Source organism: Narcine bancroftii, chromosome 8, assembly GCF_036971445.1.
Source record: "Narcine bancroftii isolate sNarBan1 chromosome 8, sNarBan1.hap1, whole genome shotgun sequence".
Classification (NCBI taxonomy): Eukaryota; Metazoa; Chordata; class Chondrichthyes; order Torpediniformes; family Narcinidae; genus Narcine; species Narcine bancroftii.
This window is the reverse complement of record NC_091476.1, coordinates 40,719,569-40,742,261: the sequence shown is the minus strand read 5'-3', so window position 1 is coordinate 40,742,261 and position 22,693 is coordinate 40,719,569. Positions and strand designations below refer to the sequence as shown.

At 42.2% G+C, this 22,693-nt stretch overlaps 1 protein-coding gene and 1 long non-coding RNA gene across 13 annotated transcripts in view; both read left to right on the top strand.

Moving 5' to 3' along the window:
* Nucleotides 1-21,938, top strand: part of LOC138740614 (uncharacterized) — a 77,699-nt gene extending 55,761 nt beyond the window's left edge. The window contains exon 2 of the long non-coding RNA XR_011343069.1: nt 20,243-21,938. This is a non-coding gene — a long non-coding RNA (uncharacterized lncRNA). The remainder of the gene's footprint in view (nt 1-20,242) is intronic.
* The window catches only part of aff2 (AF4/FMR2 family, member 2), a 587,176-nt gene that overhangs the window by 206,449 nt on the left and 358,034 nt on the right, over nt 1-22,693 (top strand). The window lies entirely within an intron of this gene.

The window sequence follows — 22,693 nt, the reverse complement described above, 5'->3', positions numbered from 1 at the left end:
CTCTCTGTTCTATGTATGTCATGTATGTGCTCTGACAATAAGTCTGTACTTTGAATTTTGATATATTCAGCGATGTGTCCTCATCTCCTGAAGCCAAGGAAGGCTCACTCCGTCTTTCTATTTCTTGTTATTGCACTGGTTATCGAGAATAGAGATCAAATGGAAAGAAAGAGCTTGACTCGACATAAACTCGACCAATGGACATGGCTCAAGGGGCAGAATAGCCTTGCCTCGAGTGTTGCGGGTCTGCTCGGGAAACAACTGAGGTCCAGAAGAAGAGGTTATGTTGATGAGGTAGGGTGGGAGGAAGATACAGATGTTCTGCATAAATATAAATAGTCTGACATCCAAAAGTTTCTGAAGCAGGTTCAGCCTTTCTATAGGGATATTAGGAGGGTAGAGCATCAGAGAAGCTATGATACGACTGAATGAATTTCTGCATCCATTTCACTCCCAACACAGTTCATTACACAGTGCAGTGATTTGCAATCTCGTGCTAACATTCTAATGGATGGGAAATTGCAGGAGGCATCTATAGGGATTCTCTGGCAAGCTCTAACAGCATTTCTCCATGCAGTGGTTTTTGCCTTAACCCTTTTATAGGAAGGACATCAGAAATAGAGATAGTGGTGGATCCCTTGTGCCTGCTCCACTATTTAATATGATCATGTCTGAACTGTGTCCCCTCCATATTCCTGCCTGATCCGTAACACCTCCAGGAAAGCTTATAATGCTCCTGCCCTCCTGTCACTTATGAATCTGCAGAGGCTATTTACTGTATCTAGTGTTCCTGATTTGACGTCCTCTGCATTGGGATGCCTACATGTAGACTGGGAGGTCGTTTTGCCAAGCACCTTCACTCAGTCCGTAGCTACAGTAAGAACATCCCAGTGGCTGACCATTTTAATTCCACCTTCCACTGCTTTGTCCTGCCAAATTGACACCACCCATAAATTTGAGGGACCATACCTTATATTCTGACTTGTCTCTTTCCAAAAAGACAGCACAAACATTAGTTTTTTTCCGATTTCTGTTAAAACCCTCCCTAGTCTCTCTCTTTCTCTCAGCCCTCATTCACGTCCCACCCCCTCTTCCTTTTTTTTTCTGATAGAGGGCCATTTTCCTTGGCCCTCTGCCGTCTCCCCATAACACTTCTCAGCTTCTTTCCCCTACCCTCTGTATCCACCTATCATTTCTACAACCTGTTGCCTGTGTTTCTTCCCCTTCTCCTTCCCTCACCACCTCTCTCAGGTTTTTAATCAGGCATCTGCCAGATTTTCACCGGGAATGATGAAGGGCTCAGGCCTGAAACGTTAACTACCTTTTACTCACAATGGATGCGGTCCGACATGCTGACTTTCTCCAGCACTTTGCGGCATTGCACTAGACCCTAGCATCTTGACAATTTCTTGTTTACCAATCATTTCCAATCTCTTCATTCTGTGACTCTGAAGACTTGGGACAAATTTACTTTATGACTTTACAGTGGGATAAAATAGACATCTATCAAGCCCTTGAGTGGTTCAATCCAAATGCGTATCACTCTAATGCCCTCAAGGAATGGAGATGCCAATGCATCAGGAATAGGCTTCAGAGGGTTGTAAACTTGGCCAACACCATCATAGGCATTAGGTTTCACTCCGATTATAGCATCTTTAAGAGCCGACGCCTCAAAAATGCAGTGTCTATCATTAAGCTCCCTCACCACCCAGGCCGTGCCCTTTTCTTGCTGCTACCATCGGGAAAGAGGTACAGAAGCCTGAAGCACAACATCCGACAGGACAAAAACAGCTTCTTCCCCTCTGCCATCAGATTTCTGAACAATGAATCTATGGACATTACCTGACTTTTTCTCTTTTTTTCCCGCACTATTTATATTTAAATTAGAGTCTGGTAACAGGCCCTTCTGGCCAATGAACCCATGCTGCTCAATTACACCTAATTGACCTACAAACACCCCCTCCCCCACTTATGTTTTGATAAGTGGGAGGAAGCCAGGGCACCCAGAGGAAATCCATGCAGATATGGGGAGGACATACAAACTCCTTACAGAGAGTGTCACGTTCGAACCCAGGTTCCTGGCACTTTTACAGTCTTCCGCTGACCGCTACACTAATCGTGTATTTACGTAATTGTAATTTTATTGTAATTTTGCACCTTGTTCTCCACTATACAGTGTCTCAATGCAACAAATTTCATGAAGCGCGTTCGTGTCAATAAAACCTGATTCTGATGCAATAGATGAATTAATCAGACTTTTGTGGAAAATTATATTGATTTATTGCTCGATTGTGGCAGCTGTAGTAACTAAGACTTTCATTGTATCAGAACATTGTATTTGTGTATATGACAATAAACTTCATTCATTCATTCACTCATTCAAGGTTGAGTAAAACATTGCTGTTTTCAGTCAAAACAAGCTGGTATTGCATTTTATTTCTTGTTGTTTATTAATGAAACACATTAGGGTTATTTTCCTTGTACAACCATTAACCTGGTCTATTTTTCCCTTTCAATCTCTCTGTAAAATTACTATTTGCATCTAGGTAAAAACGAAATTCTGGAGATTCTGGGGTCAAGTGCAATATATAAATGTGCTGGAGAAACTCAGCAGTATCCATGGGAAGTAGTTTCAGGCCACATCTGATGATGGCATCAGGCCTGAAAAGTTGTTTACCATTTACATCCTCCGGATGTTGTATGACCTGCTGAGTTTCTCCAGCACATTTGCCTCTCGCACTGTTTGATGCTGGGACTCTTGAACTGTAAGCCCTGTTGTGACATTAGGACAGTAGCATAAAGCTCATGCACAGTTAACTCGCAAAACGGCAGTCAATTACCTAAACAGATAATCTCCCGCTCCTTCACAATTGTGGCTCTGAGTTCTGTGAGAAATGACAAGAGTACAGATTTTGGACCTCAGCCTAAAGGTGGCACTTTTGACCGAACGGTACTTCAACAATGCTGAAAGATGACACAAGACTCCAGTCTCTCTCACTGGCAATTCAATAGAATTCAGTAAAGCTTGTTTCTGCAATGTCAGCTGAGTTTGAGCCTCCAATTGCCAAGAATAAATCCATTACTTTCAAATTGTAACCTTGGATCTGCTTAATTACTTTGCATTTCAGTAGTCAGACATCAATAAGTTTCTGAACTGTTAAAGCAATTCTAAAAAACTGATGTTGTAGTCAGTGGCAAAGCAATTATAGTTCCCATGGATATTGAAGGAAAGTCCACGTAAATATAATTCCCTGAAAGTGGCATCACAGGTAGACAGAGTTGTGAAGAAAACTTTTGGCATCTTCATAAATCTAAGTATTGAGTAGGGGAGTTGGGATGTTATGGTGAGGTTCTATAAGATATTGGTGAGGCCAGATTTGGAGTATTGTATGCAGTTCTGGTCACCAAACTACAGGAAGGATATCAGTAAGATTGAGAGAATGCAGAGAAGGTTCATTAGGATGTAACTGGGTCTTCAGTATTACAGGGAAAGATTACACAGGTTAGGACTTTATTCCTTAGGGTGTAGAAGAATGATCTGATAAAAGTTTACAATATTTTGAGGGGTATTAATAGAGTCACTGCATATAGGCTCTTTCCACTTAGATTAGGATATATAAATACAAGAGGAATGGCTTTGGGGTGAAAGGGTAGAGGAACATTAGAGGGAACTTCAACACTCAGTGAGTGGTGGGAGTGTGGAATGAGCTGGTATCTGATGTGGTAAATGCAGGCTCACTCTTAAGTTTTAAGAATAAATTGGATAGATACAAGGATGGGAGAAGTCTGGAGGGTTATGTAATGGTGTAGGTCAGTGAGACTAGTGGAATGATGTTTCACACAGACTAGAAGGATCACCTGTTTTCTGTGCTGTAATGTTCTATGGTTTTATGCTTCTATATAGTATATATATATATATATATATATATAGCAGCTCAGACGGCAAAGTCCTCCTCAGCGACAAGATCTCCATCCTCAACCGATGGTCAGAACACTTCCAATCTCTTTTCAGTGCCAACTGCTCAGTCCAAGATTCCGCCCTGCTCCAGCTCCCTCAACAGCCCCTAAGGCTAGAGCTGGATGAGGTCCTCACCCAGGATGAGACATATAAGGCAATTGAACAACTGAAAAGTTGCAAAGCAGCAGGTATGGATGGAATCCCCCCAGAGGTCTGGAAGGCTGGCAGCAAAACTCTGCATGTCAAACTGCATGAGTTTTTCAAGCTTTGTTGGGACCAAGGAAAACTGCCTCAGGACCTTCGTGATGCCATCATCATCACCCTGTACAAAAACAAAGGCGAGAAATCAGACTGCTCAAACTACAGGGGAATCAAGCTGCTCTCCATTGCAGGCAAAATCTTCGCTAGGATTCTCCTAAATAGAATAATACCTAGTGTCACCGAGAATATTCTCCCAGAATCACAGTGCGGCTTTCGTGCAAACAGAGGAACTACTGACATGGTCTTTTCCCTCAGACAGCTCCAAGAAAAGTGCAGAGAACAAAACAAAGGACTCTACATCACTTTTGTTGACCTCACCAAAGCCTTCGACACCATGAGCAGGAAAGGGCTTTGGCAAATACTAGAGTGCATCGGATGCCCCCCAAAGTTCCTCAACATGGTTATCCAACTGCACGAAAACCAACAAGGTCGGGTCAGATACAGCAATGAGCTCTCTGAACCCTTCTCCATTAACAATGGCGTGAAGCAAGGCTGTGTTCTCGCACCAACCCTCTTTTCAATCTTCTTCAGCATGATGCTGAACCAAGCCATGAAAGACCTCAACAATGAAGAAACTGTTTACATGTGGTACCGCACGGATGGCAGTCTCTTCAATCTGAGGCACCTGCAAGCTCACACCAAGACACAAGAGAAACTTGTCCGTGAACTACTCTTTGCAAACGATGCTGCTTTAGTTGCCTATTCAGAGCCAGCTCTTCAGCGCTTGACGTCCTGTTTTGCGGAAACTGCCAAAATGTTTGGCCTGGAAGTCAGCCTGAAGAAAACTGAGGTCCTCCATCAGCCAGCTCCCCACCATAACTACCAGCCCCCCCACATCTCCATCGGGCACACAAAACTCAAAACGGTCAACCAGTTTACCTATCTTGGCTGCACCATTTCATCAGATGCAAGGATCGACAATGAGATAGACAACAGACTCGCCAAGGCAAATAGCGCCTTTGGAAGACTACACAAAAGTGTCTGGAAAAACAACCAACTGAAAAACCTCACAAAGATAAGCGTATACAGAGCCGTTGTCATACCCACACTCCTGTTCGGCTCCGAATCATGGGTCCTCTACCGGCATCACCTACGGCTCCTAGAATGCTTCCACCAGCGTTGTCTCCGCTCCATCCTCAACATTCATTGGAGCGACTTCATCCCTAACATCGAAGTACTCGAGATGGCAGAGGCCGACAGCATCGAGTCCACGCTGCTGAAGATCCAGCTGCACTGGGTGGGTCACGTCTCCAGAATGGAGGACCATCGCCTTCCCAAGATCATGTTATATGACGAGCTCTCCACTGGCCACCGTGACAGATGTGCACCAAAGAAGAGGTACAAGGACTGCCTAAAGAAATCTCTTGGTGCCTGCCACATTGACCACCGCCAGTGGGCTGATATCGACTCAAACCGTACATCTTGGCTCCTCACAGTTTGGCGGGCAGCAACCTCCTTTGAAGAAGACCGCAGAGCCCACCTCACTGACAAAAGACAAAGGAGGAAAAACCCAACACCCAACCCCAACCCACCAATTTTCCCCTGCAACCGCTGCAACCGTGTCTGCCTGTCCCGCATCGGACTTGTCAGCCACAAACGAGCCTGCAGCTGACGTGGACATTTACCCCCTCCATAAATCTTCGTCTGCGAAGCCAAGCCAAAGAATAGTGGTTTCTGTGGTATTCTTTCCTAAGATTGTTGATGTCAATTCAAAGGGAATCTTGTGCTCAGTGGCCATGAAGTGTACTGAAAACATGACAGAATTGGACATGGACACGTGATTAAGGTAGAATTTGGAATGTCAATTTTAAACTCGTACAGAAGTTTTATTTCAGATCAATTATAGTTTGAAGTATCTAAAGTCAATTTCAAATTCAAGTTTATTGTTAGAGTACAGACAGTAAAAAGTAATGTGCAAAGTAAAAGTCCTTAAATGTGTTCCTTATTGAGTTTGTTGTTTTAGGAGTCTGGTGGTAGAGGTGTAGCAACTGTTCCTGAACCTGCTTGCATGAGTCTTGTGGCACCTATACGTCTTTCCTGATGGCAGCAATGTGAACAGAGTGTGTCCTAGGTTTTGTGGATCCTTGATGATTGCTGTTCCTCTCCAATGGCAGCATTCTATATAGATTTTCTCAGTGGTGGGCAGATTTCTGCTTGTGATGTCCATAACCTTTTGCAGTGTTTTACATTCTTTTGGTGCCCCCATACCTGACCAATATGTAGCCACTCAACACAATTTCCACTACACATCAGTCAAAGTTTGCCAAGGTTTCCAATGTCATACTGAAGCTCTGCAACCTCCTGTGGAAGTGGAGGTACTGATGTACTTTCTTCATGATGGCATTTGGGTATTGGGTCCAGGACAGGTGCTCCGTGATAGGGACTCCCAGAAATTTAAATTTGCTCACCCCCTCCACCTCTGAAACCTCAATGATCACTGGATCATATACCTCTGGTTTAACCCTCCAAAAATATACAATTCGCTCATTAATTTTTGATGAAATTGAGTGAGAGGTTGTTGGCAGTACACGATTCAGCCAAGTTTTCATTCTCCCTCTTATATGTTGGCTCATCGTCCCTTTTTAAACAGCCCTCTACAGTGCTATAATCAACAAATTTGTAAATGATGTTTGTTGTTGTACCGACCCACACAGTCGTAGGTGAAAAGCAAGTAGAGCAGGGGACTAAGTATGCAGCCCTGTGGTTCTCTGGTGCGGAGAAGATGTTCTTACCAGTCCTCACTGATTGTGGTCTGGAGATGAAGAAATCCAGGATCCATTCTCACAGTGGAATATTGAGATCCAGGATATAAGAGTTTGCTAATCAGTTTTAACGGGATGATGTTATTGAATGCTGAACTGTAGTCGATGAAAAGTAACTTGAGTTATAATCTACATGCATGAAATCAATGTGTTACCATCCATGTTTGTTAAGAGGTGGCTTGGTATACCATTGACAAATCAGTGAAATCTCTTGAAATTAAAATTAACAGTTTATAAGGTAGATTACACCACTATCTCAGAGTGAAAAGCAAAGTTTACATCAATCTAAATCAGCCATTCTCAATGGGAGCCCTAAAGACCTACGAAGGCCATAGCTCATTTAAGTGAAAGCCTTGTTTTCTTTTCACCTTATGTGACATAAATATTTTAAAGAATGGTCAATAGAGAAGTACTGAGGAAACCGAAACTTGACTGCTTCACAGGGAAGGGGGCCCATAAACTTTGAGCAGAGTCCTATGGGGACCATAGTTGAAAAAAATGTTTGAGAAGGTCTGGTCTAAAGGAGTCCATTGTAGAAGACGGCAAAGCATGCACCTCAAGGAAGAGCACTGAATCATTTCAGGATTTCTGCATGAAATAACATGAGGAGACATTTCCAGAGCTAGTCAGAGAGCACGTGTGAACTCATTATCATTATATGTGCAAAATCTGAGACCTCATTCTTTCCAAAGGAACGGAAAAAAGTTGAGGGAACTAATGATGGCAAGGTCAGAATGGGACCTGTGTTAAAGTGATCCCCTGGTCTGTACTGGGTTTCTTTCTTCAAGTGGAAAGAGTGTTCGAGTCCCTTGATGGTGACAAGATAGGATGTGAAAGGGCAGCTAATACGCCTTGTGCAGTTGCATCGGAAAATGCTGCGTCAGAGGAATTGAGACAGAAAAGTGAATCAGAGCATCTCGAAGGTGATGAGGATAGTGAGGCAAGGGAAGGAAAAAGTCTGTTTATGGCCATCATGTTGATGATGGGAGGAGTTACAGATTCTGGTGAATGTGGAGGTAAGCCCTTGGTCTTTTCATTGCCTTACCAGACTTGCACCATCTTTGAATGTCATGCGTGAAACCCGAAACATTACCCTGTTACATTTTATCAGTAGCACCCCCATTGGTGTGGAGCATTTGTGGGTGAAATAAATTTATATATATTGTTGGCTCAAATGGGAAACAAGCAGTCGGACTGCTGTCTAACCTTGTCAGCGCTCTCCGATACCATTAATATCACTGCCTTCTGAGAATCAGCATGGGGAGATTTTGCTCCTGTTTGTGTATGTGTGTGTGTGTGTGTGTGTGCGTGTGCGTGCAATCATGTGTGTTTGTGTGTGTGTGTGTATTTGAATGTGAGTGCTTGTGAGAGTGTACATCTGAGTTCACATGTGTCTTTGTATGTGCACGCGCATATATTTATCTAACCTCTATACGTGTGTGTTTATACGAATAGATGGACAGTTCTGTAATCTCATTCCACTGCAAGAAATCTTTTCCCTTAATTTACTTTGCTCTGCCTTTGAAGTCCTTCTCTGACACTGTAGAGAATAATTGAACGTTAATGTTGTTCATTTTCTCCACTGATGTGTCCCTCTTTGCTATTCTGCCAGTGCTGCCTGGAACGGCAGTGTTCTGGTGCTGAGGCAGATGGCTGTGTGCTGAAGTAACTATCCTGCAATGTAGAAGATGCTGAATTGCTCCCTTCCATTCAAGTCATGCAAATTACCCTCTTTGTTCATGTCAGTTCAATTTACTAATCATGACTCATTTTCTATGTAGTCAAAAGGAAAACAAATTGAGCATTAATGTAAATTACATCAACGTTTACCTCCAAAGAAAATGAAAAATGATTTTCAAAGATTCCTTGTGGAAGAATCTATAACTGCATCGAGATGGCGACCTGGTCATTAAAAAATAGTTGTGTCAGGTAAATGAGTTCAAAACGTGGGTCATTATGTTTGTGGAGATGAAAATATGTTATCTTTTAAACTGACTTGCAATTGCATGCAGTGAAGTCAGAATTGAGTCATATGTGTGGGGCATATTGTGTAGGTGTCATTGGGTATTCAGCTCTTGTATCAATGATGGGTGAAAGATAAAGCTGTTGAATAATTGTTGGATCAGATTTACCCCATCTGGTGATGGGCACTACACAGGGCTTCTCTTTGCTTCCTGTGGCTACACATAGTACTTGGGGAGGAGCTGGAGGCTCAGTCCTAGTGTGCTATCCTTTTGCTCTGGTGATAGACTCAGCACAGCAGCAGATCACCAATGTTCTGAGGAGACAGTCAGCACCCACTTTGTACCTGGCCCCTCAGCTCCATTTGGATCAACTGATGGAAGCACTGTGACGTTGTTCATTTGAATGAGGTGCCAAATGATAATTCCAGATAAGTGATTTTTTAAAAAAATATATCTCATTAATTCCCCATCCTTCAAAGCAGTTTAATTAATTTTAATGATTTTAATTTCTGGGGATGGGTCACTAGAGGCACAGGAAGGATGGCTTCAGAATCCATACTACAGAATGGGAACAGGTTTTACCACCCTATGGCATGTGCAGGGCCATTTTTATGAACCCCAAGCTTCTATTTGTCTATCACTTTATTTCTCTATCCTCCTACCACTCTGACATCTATATCCTTGGCTTCTTACTCCATTCCAACAAATCCCAATGAGGCATACCATCACTCATCTTCCAACCAGGCACACTACAGCTCTCAGGATCTCTCCAGTTTGTGATAAAATGGCCAATCTCAGTTTTTCTTTTCCATAGATGCTACTTGTCTGGCATTCTCTTTTAGTTCACATTTCCAGCAATTGTTGTATTTTGTCCTTTTATTTTTCAGCAATGTTTTTGTTTGTTCTTTTCTCTACTCTCACTCCTCTCCCTCTCCTTGAGGCAGATCAGTTGCAATTCAGGTCTTCACTTCCCCCTTTCACAAGGCACCACCCCATTCCATTTCTCAAGGGCATTTTGTTTGGTCATTCCCCACTCTTGGCCCCTTTACCTCCCATTTGAAATTGAAAATTATGATGGGTATAGATAGAGTAAATGCAAGTAGGCTTTTTCCACTGAGGTTGAGTGAGATACAAACCAGAGGACATGGGCGAAGGGTGAAAGGAGGAAACATGAAGGGAAATTTCTTCACACAGAGAGTAAGTGGGAGTGTGGAATGAGATTCCAGCTGAAGTGGTGAATGTGGGTTCAATTTTAACAATTTAAGAAAAATTTGGACAGGCAAATGGATGAGAAGGGTATAGAAGTATATGAACTGGGTGCAGATCAGTGGTACAAAGGCAGAGTAATAGCACAGATTAGAAAGGTCAAAAAGCCTGTTTTCTGTGCTGTTATGTTCAATGGTTCTATATTAGTACCCAAAATTTTACCGACCTGAAACCTATTTCTCTCTTTGAAGCTGCTGTTTGATCTGTTGAATAGTTGCAGAACATAGTTTTACTTTCAATCTTCTTGTTGTTGTGCATTGGGTGTTGGCCATCCTCAAAGTTGGATTCTGTTGATGAAACACTTGGCCAGTTAAATAATTTGACAGTGAACAATGAGAAGCTGGACAGACTCAACGGGTCAGGCAGCATCCGTGAGTAGAAATGGTCAGTCAACATTTTGTATCAGGACCCTATAATAAGGTTAAAGTAGGAAGGGGTGATGGCATTACATCAAAGGGCAGAGAGAAGCTGAAAGATGTGAGAGGATATTGCACAGAAGATTATAGAAGTGGAGAGACAGGTACAGGTTAAGACCACTGGGATGGGTTAGAGAGAAATGTAAGGATAAGAGTGATGTACCATTAATTACCACAGAAGACTGAGATTGTGAAACTGATAGACTTTTATTGACTATAGACTGGAGCATCAACAAACCTCATCGACTGATCATGGCAAGGTGAATGGGGAGCATGCAAAGGGGTTATGAGTAGGATTGGTCTTGGGAGGCATGTCCAGCCAGCAGTGGCCAATCACGGTATCACAGTGGTTTACAACAAGGAGTAAATAAAGATAAGCTGGAAGGTTCAAAGTTACTTTTACTGTCACGTAATAAATACATAAAAAATGTAACGCACATGATACATGAGGCAGTCAATACCGTGCCATTAGTATTGCCTGGTGCCCATTACAGTATGAGAGAAAGAGAAGCAAACGAGTGTTCTTCAGAGGCTTTGAGTGCCTGTGGATCCAGTTGGAAGTGGGGGGAAATTTCAAAGCAATTTCACAATTGCAAACCCAGAGCAACATTTCCTCAATTTAGCTTCACCTGCTGGCAAAGACCTTTGGTCACGTGTGATGTGTACTCGGGGACAATACTTGGAAATACAGGGTTTTTGCTTAAAATTTCATGATTATAATGGCCTTATTATTATACATGTAAGTACAAGATGCACCAAAATCTTTACTTGTTGCAGTCAAGCAGGTAAATCAGATGCCCCAACGGCCATTTTATACCCCATGACATATCCATTGCTTCCAGCTGTACCTCTTGCAATCTTGGGAAAGCTGCCAAAATGTGAAACGGATCCTTCCATCCGTGTTCACTTGCTCTTCTCCTCTCTTCTGACAGATAGAAGAAATGCACTTTAAACAACAAACATCCAGATTCAACGATAATTCCTTTCCTGTTGTTATTAGAAACTTAAATGGACCTCACATTGGCAACAATTGATACCCTCGCCTTGTTTTTTTTAAAACTGGTCGTTTTCTGCACTATTTGACATATGGTGACATTACACCTGATATTGTTATCTTGTTTATTGTTTGTTATTACTCCTGCCCCTCCCCCCATTTCCTCATTTAGTCACCTGCCTATTTTTTTTCTTATACTTCACAAAGAGCCCTGGCTCGAAATGTTGGTTACCTTTTAGTTATTGTAGTTGCTACATGACCTGTTGAGTTTCTCCAGGATGTTTATGTACAACACTAAAGCTATAACAGACCCTAGTGAGATCTGCGTTGGAGCACGAAGCTGAAATCAGGGCACGTCCCAATGAAAAACAAAATGTTGGCAGACATTTTGTGGGGATGAGAAATATCAAATTGGAACATGGTCCTAAAAATCAGGTAGAATGGGAATGAATGGCAAGGTGAATTGTGAGATCCTTTGCCTGAGCAAAGAACATCGCTGTGAGTTTTATTGCTTCAGTGATATTGTGGTTGTGGACACAGCTGAAGTTGTGTCCAAAGGTTAATCAGGCTGAGACATGTGTTGAATTGCATTTGGAGCTGGTGGAAGCCAATCAAAACAGGGAGTTAGTTTACTTCAGAATCTTGGAGCTGGTAAGCACAGCTGTGCAGGCCCTCCAGGGAAGCATCAGGGCAGCAAGGAACTCCTGTGCCCTGTCAACCGATGGTGTGGTCGAAACAAATGAGACGTGAACCCAGAGATGCATTTGCCTCCCATCACAGCTCGCTCATCAGGGGAAATGGGGTTGCCAAGCCTGAGTCGTGTGCCCCAGATTTCTGACTACTATGCTCCAATTCTCCCAGAAAGTAGGCTAGAATAATAAGAAAAAGTGATTCATATTGGCCTTCATAAATCAAAGTATGCACTGTTAAGCCAATGCCACACCAAAATTAAAGGAGCAATATCTAATATTCTGTCTGGCACTCTCCAACTGGATGGTATTAATCTCATCTCTTCCTGTTTCTGCAAGACTACTCTCCATTCTAACTCTCAACCTCATCACATCACCTTTCCTCCAGTTCTCCATGCATTTCCCATTCCATTCACAGAGCTATCCCCCTCTCTGAGTTTTCTGTTTTGCCCTCCCTCCCTTCTCCACCTATTACCACTTGCCTGTGGGCTTGTGGTCCTCCCCCTGCCCCTCCCCGCCACCATTTCATTTAGGCACTTGTCTACATTTTGCTCATGCATTGATGAAGGGCTTAGGTCCAAAACTTTGGTATATATCTTTATCTTTGCAATATAAAGTGCGCTGTTTGACCTGCTGAGGTTCTCCAGCATTGTGTTTTAACTTCAACAGACTTTCATGAGTGGAGGAGTTGGGATGTTGTGGTAAAGATGTATAAGATATTTGTGAAGCAAATATGGAGTATTGTGTAGCAGTTTTGGTTACCTAACTACAGGAAAGATCAATAAGACTGAATGTGTGCAGAGATTTACTAGGATGCTGCCACAACTTGAGGAACAGAGTTAGAGGGTAAGGTTAAACAGATTAGGATTTTATTCCCTGGAACATAGAAGAATGAGGGGAGGTTTAATAGAAGTATACAAAATAATAAGGTGTAGAGATACCTTAAATGCAAGTAGGCTCGGTGCCATCACTAGGGTTGGTGTCATCCAGTGCGGTAACTCACACTGTCACCCACTACATCCACCCCCCCCCCCCCACCCCGTACCAGACCCACACAGAATCCTTATTAATGTTTTTTTTTATACTTATGTTACTTGTAAATCGTAATTTCCGTATTTCACTAAATGTAATGGCAATAGAAGTGAGATAAACAACTAGCAAATTTAAAATTACACCTTTAAATTACAATATCATACATACAGCCTAAATGTATTTACATTTACATGGTTTCATGTGGTTAAAGTTAAAATTCGGTAAGAAAACAATAAAATTTGAAATAAAAACGTTTAAGAACTACATCAGAATTATGTTGATTTCAATGTTAACCTTTATTGTTAAATAAGATACATTAATGGATTAGGTTTGCATAATCAATAATGGCCCAAATAATGTAGAACTTATTGGCAAATGTATATGGAAATATACTCATAAATTAAACAATACCTTAAAAAAATTCTCCTTTTTGTTTAATTACTACTTCATTCTCAAAAAATATTATTGATACAGGTTCACAAACACAAAAACATTAATTACCACAATATTGTAGCTAAAACACCAGAAAATTTGACAAAAGCAGCGACTATAAAAACGCTAGCAGCAATGAAAAAAAACAGCGCTTGCTTGTACCACGTGCAGACGAAGCCACATGATTCAAAGCTTCATTGTAATTGGGTAATAATGACAGCTTTGACCGGAGCACATTAGATGATTCAAAAAGTAAATGAATATCGAGTTTTAGCCTTGTAGGTATATTGATACTTGTAAGTTGGGCTCACAAAAAAATGTTTTGTTGTTATAACTAATTACAGGGATATTTTTATAAAAAAATAATAAATTTCTGCTGAAATATTGCACCAAAATTTTATAGACAGTCATTTTGTTTTCACCCCTTCTCATGGTGTCATCTGATGTGGGTCCACACCCCCCCCTCCTCCCCCGAGTAACGCCAATGAGTAGGCTTTTTCCATTGAATATAAGTGAGATACAAACCAGAGGACATGAGTTAAGGGGAAACGTTTAAGAGGAATATTCGGAGGTACGTCTTCACACAGCAGGTAGTGGGAGTATGGAATGAGCTGCCAGCTGAAGTGGTGAATGTGGCCTCAATTTTAATGAAAAATTTGGAAAGGTACATGGATGGGAGGGGTATGGAGGAATTTGGACTGGATGCAGGTCTGTTGGACTCAGCACAGACTAGAGAGGCCAAAGGGCCTGTATCTGTGCTGTAATGTTCTATGGTTCTAAGAAACCCAATGTGAGAACTCCAAAGTTTAATAGTTGAAATAGTGATTGTCTTTTATCCAGGATAGGGGAATTTAAATTTCAGGTGAGTTAAAGGGAACCTGAGGGGTAGATTTTTCACTCACATGGTGGTGAGAATGTGAAACAAACTGACAGAGGAAGTAGTACAGATGAATACCACTGTACTATTTAAAATATATTTAGACATGAAGGTGAATAGGAAAGCTTTTAAAAGGCACGGACTGAATGCAGGCAAATGGGACAAGTTTGTGTGGACAACTTTGTCAGCATGGACAAGTTGCACAAAAGGGTCATGACTCTAGTGGCAGGTATTTCTCAGTTGGAGCCAAAAGCCATTAGTTCTTGATGCATCAGCACCAAATCCTTGCAAGAGTCACTGAACTAAGGTGAGTTGATGCATTTTAGAAGATCAAACCTGAAGGCTGAGCACAGGATTAATGGTTGGATACTTAACAGTGTGGAGGAACAGAGGGACCTTAGCGTCCAAAACTATACATCTCTCAAGGTTGTCATACAGGTTGATAGGATAGTTAAGAAGGCCTAGAGAATGCTTGGCTTCATAAATCAGAGGAGTGAGTTCAGGAGTCGGGAGGTCATGTTAGGAACATAGGAAGTAGGAACAGGAGTAGGCCAAAAATGGCCCATCGAACCTGCTCCGCCATTCAATAAGATCATGGCTGATCTTATTTCTGACCTAACTCCACCTACCTGCCTTCTCCCCATATCCCCTAATTCCTCTATCATGTAAAAATTTATCCAACCGAATTTTAAATATGTTTAATGAAGCAGCCTCAACCACTTTCCTGGATAGAGAATTCCAAACATTCACTACTCTCTGGGAAAAACTATTTTTCCTCATCTCTGTCCTAAATCTACTCCCCCGAATCTTGAGACTGTGTCCTCTCATTTTAGTTTCCCCGGCCAGCTCAAAAAACCTTCCTACATCTATCCTATCCATATCCTTCATAATCCTATATGTTTCTATAAGATCTCCTCTCATTCTTCTAAACTCGAGCAAATACAATCCTAGACGATTTAATCTTTCATCATAAGTCAACCCCTTCATCCCAGGGATCAACCTAGTAAACCTCCAAAGCCAGTATTTCCTTCCTCAAATATGGAGACAGAACTGGACACAGTACTCCAGGTGCGGTTTCACCAGTACCTTATACTGTTGCAACATTACCTCCCTACTCCTGAATTCAATTCCTCTAGCGATGAAGGCCAACATTCCATTTGCCTTCTTAATAACCTGCTGCACGTGCAACCTAACTTTTTGCAATTCATGCACAAGCACTCCCAAGTCCCTCTGTACAACAGCATGCTGTAGTTTTTCACCCTTTAAATAATATTCAGCTCTTTTATTTTTCTTGCCAAAGTGGATAACCTAACATTGTACTCCATCTGCCAGACCTTTGCCCACTCATCCAGCTTAACTATATCCCTCTGCAGACTCTCCACATCCTCATTACAATTTGCTCTTCCACTCAATTTGGTGTCATCCGCAAACTTGGCTACACCACATTTTGTCCCCTCCCCCAAGTCATCAATGTAAATGATAAACAGTTGTGGGCCTAGCACCGACCCCTGCGGCACCCCACTTACCGCTCTATGCCAACCTGAAAAACTCCCACTTATCCCGACTCTCTGCCTCCTGTCAGACAATCAATTTTCGATCCATGCCAATAGACTTCCCTGGACTTCACTTTCCTGTAACTTCATGATAAGTCTCTTGTGCAGCACCTTATCAAACGCTTTCTGAAAATCCAAATATACAACATCAACCTGTTCCCCTCTATCCACCGCACCCATTATATCCTCAAAGAATCCTAACAAGTTTGTCAAACAAGATCTTCCCTTTCTAAAACAATACTGCGTCTGCCTGATTGAACCCTTATGTTCCAAAAGTTTCACTATTTCATCTTTAATGACGGCTTCAAGCATTTTTCCAACTACAGACGTCAAGCTAATTGGCCGATAATTTCCAGTCTTCTGCCTACATCCCTTCTTAAAAAGTGGCGTGACATTTGCTGTCTTCCAGTCTGCCGGGACCTGCCAAGAATCCAAGAAATTTTGGTATATGACCACCAATGCATCAACTATAACTTCTTCCATTTCCTTCAGAACCCTTGGATGCATATCATCAGGACCAGGTGATTTGTCTGGCTTTAGTCCCATTAGTTTCTCCATCACTACTTCCTTTGTAACAACTATTTTATCAAGGCCCTCCCCAACGTTCGCATCCTTAACTCCGCACTTGGGCAAGCTGGACGTGTCTTCCACCGTGAAGTCTGACACAAAATATTTGTTCAATGTCTTGGCCATTTCCTCATTTTTTGCTACCAGTTTTCCTTTCTCATCCTCTAAGGGTCCTATGTTAACTCTGGCCACCCTCTTCCGTTTTATACATTTATAAAATTTTTTGCTTTCTGTTTTTATATTTTGTGCCAATTTACTTTCATAATCCTTTTTCACATTTCTTATTACCTGCTTTGTAACCCCTTGTTGTCTCTTGAAGTTATCCCAATCTTTCAGTTTCCCACTGCTCTTTGCAGCTTTGTATACCTGCGCCTTCAATTTTATATCTCCTTTATTTCCTTTGTTAACCATGGTTGATTTTTCCCTCCCTTGCTGCCCTTTTTCCTGACTGGAGTATATTTTTGTTGAGCATTACAAAATATTTCTTTGAAAATCTTCCACTGTTCCTCAACTGTTTCATCAATTAACCTGTGCTCCCAGTCCACTCTGCCCAATTCCTCCCTCATCCTCTGGTAGTCACCCCTGTTTAAGCATAATATATTAGTTTTAGATCTATTTCCCCTTCCATCTGAATGAAAAATTCAATCATACTATTATCGCTATTTCCCAGATCGTCTCTGATTACTTGCAACTCTACAAATCTCTGCAGAGACTACACTTAGAATATTGTTTAAAAACACAATGCTGGAGAAACTCAGCAGGTCAAACACTGTACTTTACATAGCAAAGATAAAGATGTATAACCAAAGTTTTGGGCTTTATCAAGATATGAGCAAAATGTAGGTAGGTGTCTGAGGGGGATAAGGCAGCAGAAGGAACACAGTCCCAAAGGCAGGAGGGAGAACAGAGAGGAGGCTAGCATAAACCGGAGAAAATGATGTTAATGCCATCCGGTTGGAAGGTGCCAAGATGGAAAATTATGGGTGGTCTAGGTGAGAGAGTAGATGAGGCCATGGACAGACATATCAGCACGGGGGGTGGGGCACAGAATTGAAATGGTTGGCCACTGGGAGATCCCTGTCACTGATGCGGACAGAGCAAAGGTGCTCAGTGAAGCAATCTCCCAGTCTGTACCTGGTCTCTCCGATGTAGAGAGGGCCAGAAGGGGAGCATTAGGTGCAGTAGATAACTCCTGTGGATACACAAGTGAAGTGAACTTGAAAGGACTGTTTGTGGCCCTAAATGGTGCTGAGGGAGGATGTGTAGGCTCAAGAGTGCCTGCCTACATTTGTCATACCTTGATGAAGGGCTGAAGCCCGAAACATTGGTTATGTATATTTATATTTGCTACATTAAGTACACTGTTTGACTTGCTGAGTTTCTCCAGCATTGTGTCTTTAATTTAACCACAGTGTCTGCAGGCCTTCATGTTTTACTTAGAATGTTGTGTTCAGTTCTAGTCACCTCATTACAGGAAGGATGGGGAAATTGTGGAGAAAGTGCAGAGGAAATTTATCAGGATGTTGCCTGGATTAGAAAATAAGTCTTATGTGGCAAGATTAGCAAAGCTGGGACTTTTCTCTCTGAAACAAAGAAGAATGAGAGGTGATTTAATAAAAATCTACAAGATTCTGAGAGGCAGAGATAAGGTGGACAGCCAGCATCTTTTTCCCAGGGCGGGAATAGCAAACACCAGAGGACATCTGTGAAGTGGAGACATCAGGGGTAAGTGTTTTTACACAGAGAGTTGTGGGTGCCTGGAATGCCTTGCATTGTGACGGAGGATCCTGAAATATTAGGGGTACTAAAGAGACTCTTCGACAGTCACGTACATGGTTGAAATAAAAATAGAAGGTTACAAGGGAGGAAGGTTTAGTATTTTTTTCAGGTTTTTGTTTTGGTAGGTTTGTAGTATGTATAGGTCGGCACAAGATCGAGGGCTGAAGGGCCAGTACTTTGCTGTAGTGTTCTATGTTTTAAACTGAGTGGTTCCGGATCTGTCTCTATGCCTGCAGAATGTTGAGGGGGTGGGGGGGGGGGGGTGAAGGAGGGACGGAAGGGAGAAAATGACACTGTGTATATTCAAGAGGGAAATGTTTGTGTGTATTTTGGTTAGTATGTTTCATAGTGTGAAAAATGTAAAAAAAATTAAAAACTAGATGGTTGGTTGAAGAAAGTCAGAAGGTCTGTGGCTGACAGTGAGAGTCTGCCTCAGTCAGTGCTCAGGCACATACTAGTGCTGCACAAGTCAACAACCTCCAAGAAAATGGGAAATTGCTTCAACGTACTATTTTATAATGAGAAAATGTCACCAGAATACTAATATTTAGGGGGCCGATGAAGCAAACCAAAATCTATTGCTTTGGAGAATTTCAGTGAAAGCAATGCATGCTTTAAAGGTAAAGGTTCCATTATACTACATTTAGAATGTAACATACATGAAATTCTTTAACTTTTGTCTACTGTAAGGCAGACGGAGAGTCGCCACTTCGTCCAGCACCCCTCATAGAAACCTACAGCGCCTGGTGTTCCTAGGTGGTCTCCTCTCCAAGTACTGACCAGGCCTGAGCCTGCTTAGTTTCAGAGATCAGACAATCCCAGGCAAATTCAGGCTATTAGGTGCTGTATTGCAAACTATTAAGTGTGTTTTTCAGTCAATCTCAAACTTTTTTTTTTGGCTATGGCCCTCTAAGATCTCTGCTTAAAGTTTATGGGCCCCATCCCTGTGAAGCAGCCAAGTTTTGGCTTCTTCCATACTTTTCTCCAAAAACATGAAAAAGATTTGAGTAATGTGAGGCGAAAAGAGAACAAAGGTTTTATTAAATGTGGTGTAGTGCCCCACCCCACCTCCAAACCCCACACTGGGGGTTGGGTTGGGGGTGCCTAAGGTGGCCCATTGAACCATTGGTTTAAATGGCTGCTTTAAACCATTGAAATTTTGGGCTGTGGTGTTCAGCAAATATATTAGTTTAATGGTTGTGCATCGTCTCTCAGCTTCAGTCCTGTCATCAGTTTATTGTGGACAAGTCAGTTAGCAACAAAGGAAGTCACCTGACCATTTGCCTACTTTTGGTCCATATCGTTCCAATGTCAGTGTCTGGCAGAATGCCTCTGCACCTGCTTCCACCACCTCCTCTGGTTTCTACATAAAATCATCCCCTTCAGAGCCCCTTTAAACCTCTTTCTCACCATAAGCATATTCTCTTTCTTGTCTGATAACCCGAGCATGGGTTTACCATGACAAGCAAATCAAAGGCCATTATTTTCTATCTCCTCTATCCATGCCTCTAGTCATCTTATACACCTCATGTCTCAGCTTAGCCAGAAGGTAGATTCAATATCTCTCCTCAGTGGGAGAAAAGGAATTGTTGACATTTCAGGCTTCGTCAATCATGATGAGGAATTACGACATGAAACTTTCTCTCCCACAGATGCCTGGTCAATTTGCTGAGAAATTTTTTATTGTTCCAGGTTCCGATATCTGCAATCTCTCTTGTGGATCCAGCATCACCTTCCACTGCCTGATTCACCCTCTCTGACAGGATACTTTCAAGGGTGGGCCTTGAGAAGTTGTGAAGGGATGCAGGTGACCTGCTGAATTTCATGTCAAATCAAATTTATTATCATCTGATTGCACAAGTACAACTCAACAAAACCGAGTTCTGCAATCATCCATACAACCAGACATAACATGCATAAATACAGGCTTCTGTGGAAGTTGAGGCACTTGTGCACTTTCTTGGCTATTGCGTCGATAAGGGTGAACCAGGGCAAGTCATTGAAGAGGATTACTCCAACTCCTGAAAGTACTGGACCTCCACTATGTCCTTTTCCATGAGCTCCAGTGACTGGGCTTATTGAGAACAATCTCACTGGAAAGTTTCAGATGTCAATGACATTTTGTTCCACAGTCTTGTTTTACCATGACAAGCAAATCAAAGGCCATCATTCCTATGAATTTTGATGTTAAGTCAAAGCAGATGTTAAATTTCTAATCCATAGCAAAGGGAAAAGATTAGGTTTTTTTTAATTGCTCAGATTACTCAGTGTGACAGTAATTTTTTTTCAACAGTATTTTATTTGGCAGAAGAACCACTCCCTAACACACACACACACATACTCTCTCTCTCTCTCTCTCACACACACACACACACACACACACACACACACACACACACACACACACACACACACACACACACACACACACAATGACATATGCATACACGCACACACACATTTGAATAAAGAAAAGGATGACTTCATCCTTTGCGCACTGCTCTTGGTCGAATTTCCATCATGTTCCATTTATCCCTATGCCTTGTGGCCTACCCCAGTTCCTTTCCCAGCCAAGATTTCAAGCCCTCTGTCCTTGTGCATTTCTCCGGCCTCCTCCCGATGTCTGCCACCTCCTCTCACCATCTCCATGATCTCTCGCTCTGGCCTCTTGCCCACCTGTGGTGCGCTGTTAGCCAGAATCAGACATACACAAGGTAAAGAATAAACAACAGGCTTTAATCCACAAAGGCTTCCACAGAGCCAGGCTGGCTGTGGCTGCAGCAACTCAGTGTGAGGCCTCAGGAGGCCGGCTCAGGCTTATATCCCGGAGGGTGATTGACCCCCGACCAGGTGGGGCTTGATCCTTTCAGGCCAACTGATTGGTAGCTGGCCAGGTGTGGTCCTGTCCCCTTACACTCCTGCAGGTACAGAGGTTTCCCCCTGCAGTAGGCCGGTGGTGTACCACCACACCACCACTGAATTCTGTTGCACCAATCATTAATCATTGATAGCCCTTTCACCTGCTGCCTACTCTCTCACCAAAATACTCAACTCTCCCTCTGTTCCTCTCTCTTCTTTCCAACTCCCTCCCCTTCTTTCTTACTCACTTCTCTCAACCTCTTTACCTGTTTAGTTCTCTCTCTTTCTTTCTCTCCTGCTCTCCCCTTCTTCCCTATTGTGATAGTACAGATCTATCACCAATGTATATAGTGTATATAGTTACAGTATCAAGACTGTACTTACAGCGATTGGCTGAGAGCTAAGCCACGCCTACTGTCTGGGCCTTAAAGGGTTGTGTCCCTAGCCAGGTTGGATCATTCCGGACTGGTCGGCCACCTGTGAAGAGCTCCTGTCTTTTGCTAATAAAAGCTTTGGTTTGGATCAACAAGTCTTTGATTCTTTCGACGAGCTCTACACCTATTTAGAAATGTGTGTTTTTTCCTTTTCCTTCTCATCTCTCTCTCTCTCTCTTTTCACTCAACCCCCCCACCTCCCTCTACCAAGACTTTAACATTTCTGCTTTTGGTTGTGATATTTTTATGGCTCGATATTTCACTTTATTTGATGTCATTCCTTAGGACACTTCATTCTGTTAAGGTGCTAAATAAATGTAGGTGGTTGCAGAGCCAATATTTGATGTAAGCAGTTTAGGATCCTGGCCATTCTCTACAATGAAACCTTTTCAACATTAGGAGACAATTGAATCAATCTCTTTAATGTGCTGAGACACTGGCGGTGAATTGACGTACACGTGGGTTTATATTACATGGCGAGATCTGAATGTCCTTACTTTGTTGTGGAAACTTTATTTTCAAAGAACTACAAAGTAAAACCTCTGGACACATCTGCTTTCAATACATTTTTTTTCATTACTCTGGATGAAGATTAATGTTGTCAGGATAGGAAAAGTTTAATGGGAAAGCTCAGGACTGTATTAAGGCCGGTGTGAATTCACAATTTGTGGAGATCTTCTGGCTGTGTTGGAAGTTAACACGTCTGTGGTTGTGTGAACAATCCTGTTGAAGCATGTTCTCGACCAATTTATCCACGTTTGCTGATCTGCTAACTTGTTTGGAATAAATACTGGTGGAAATTCAGAGCATCACATTCAAATTGATCAGAACTTGAGACTGCCGGCAACCT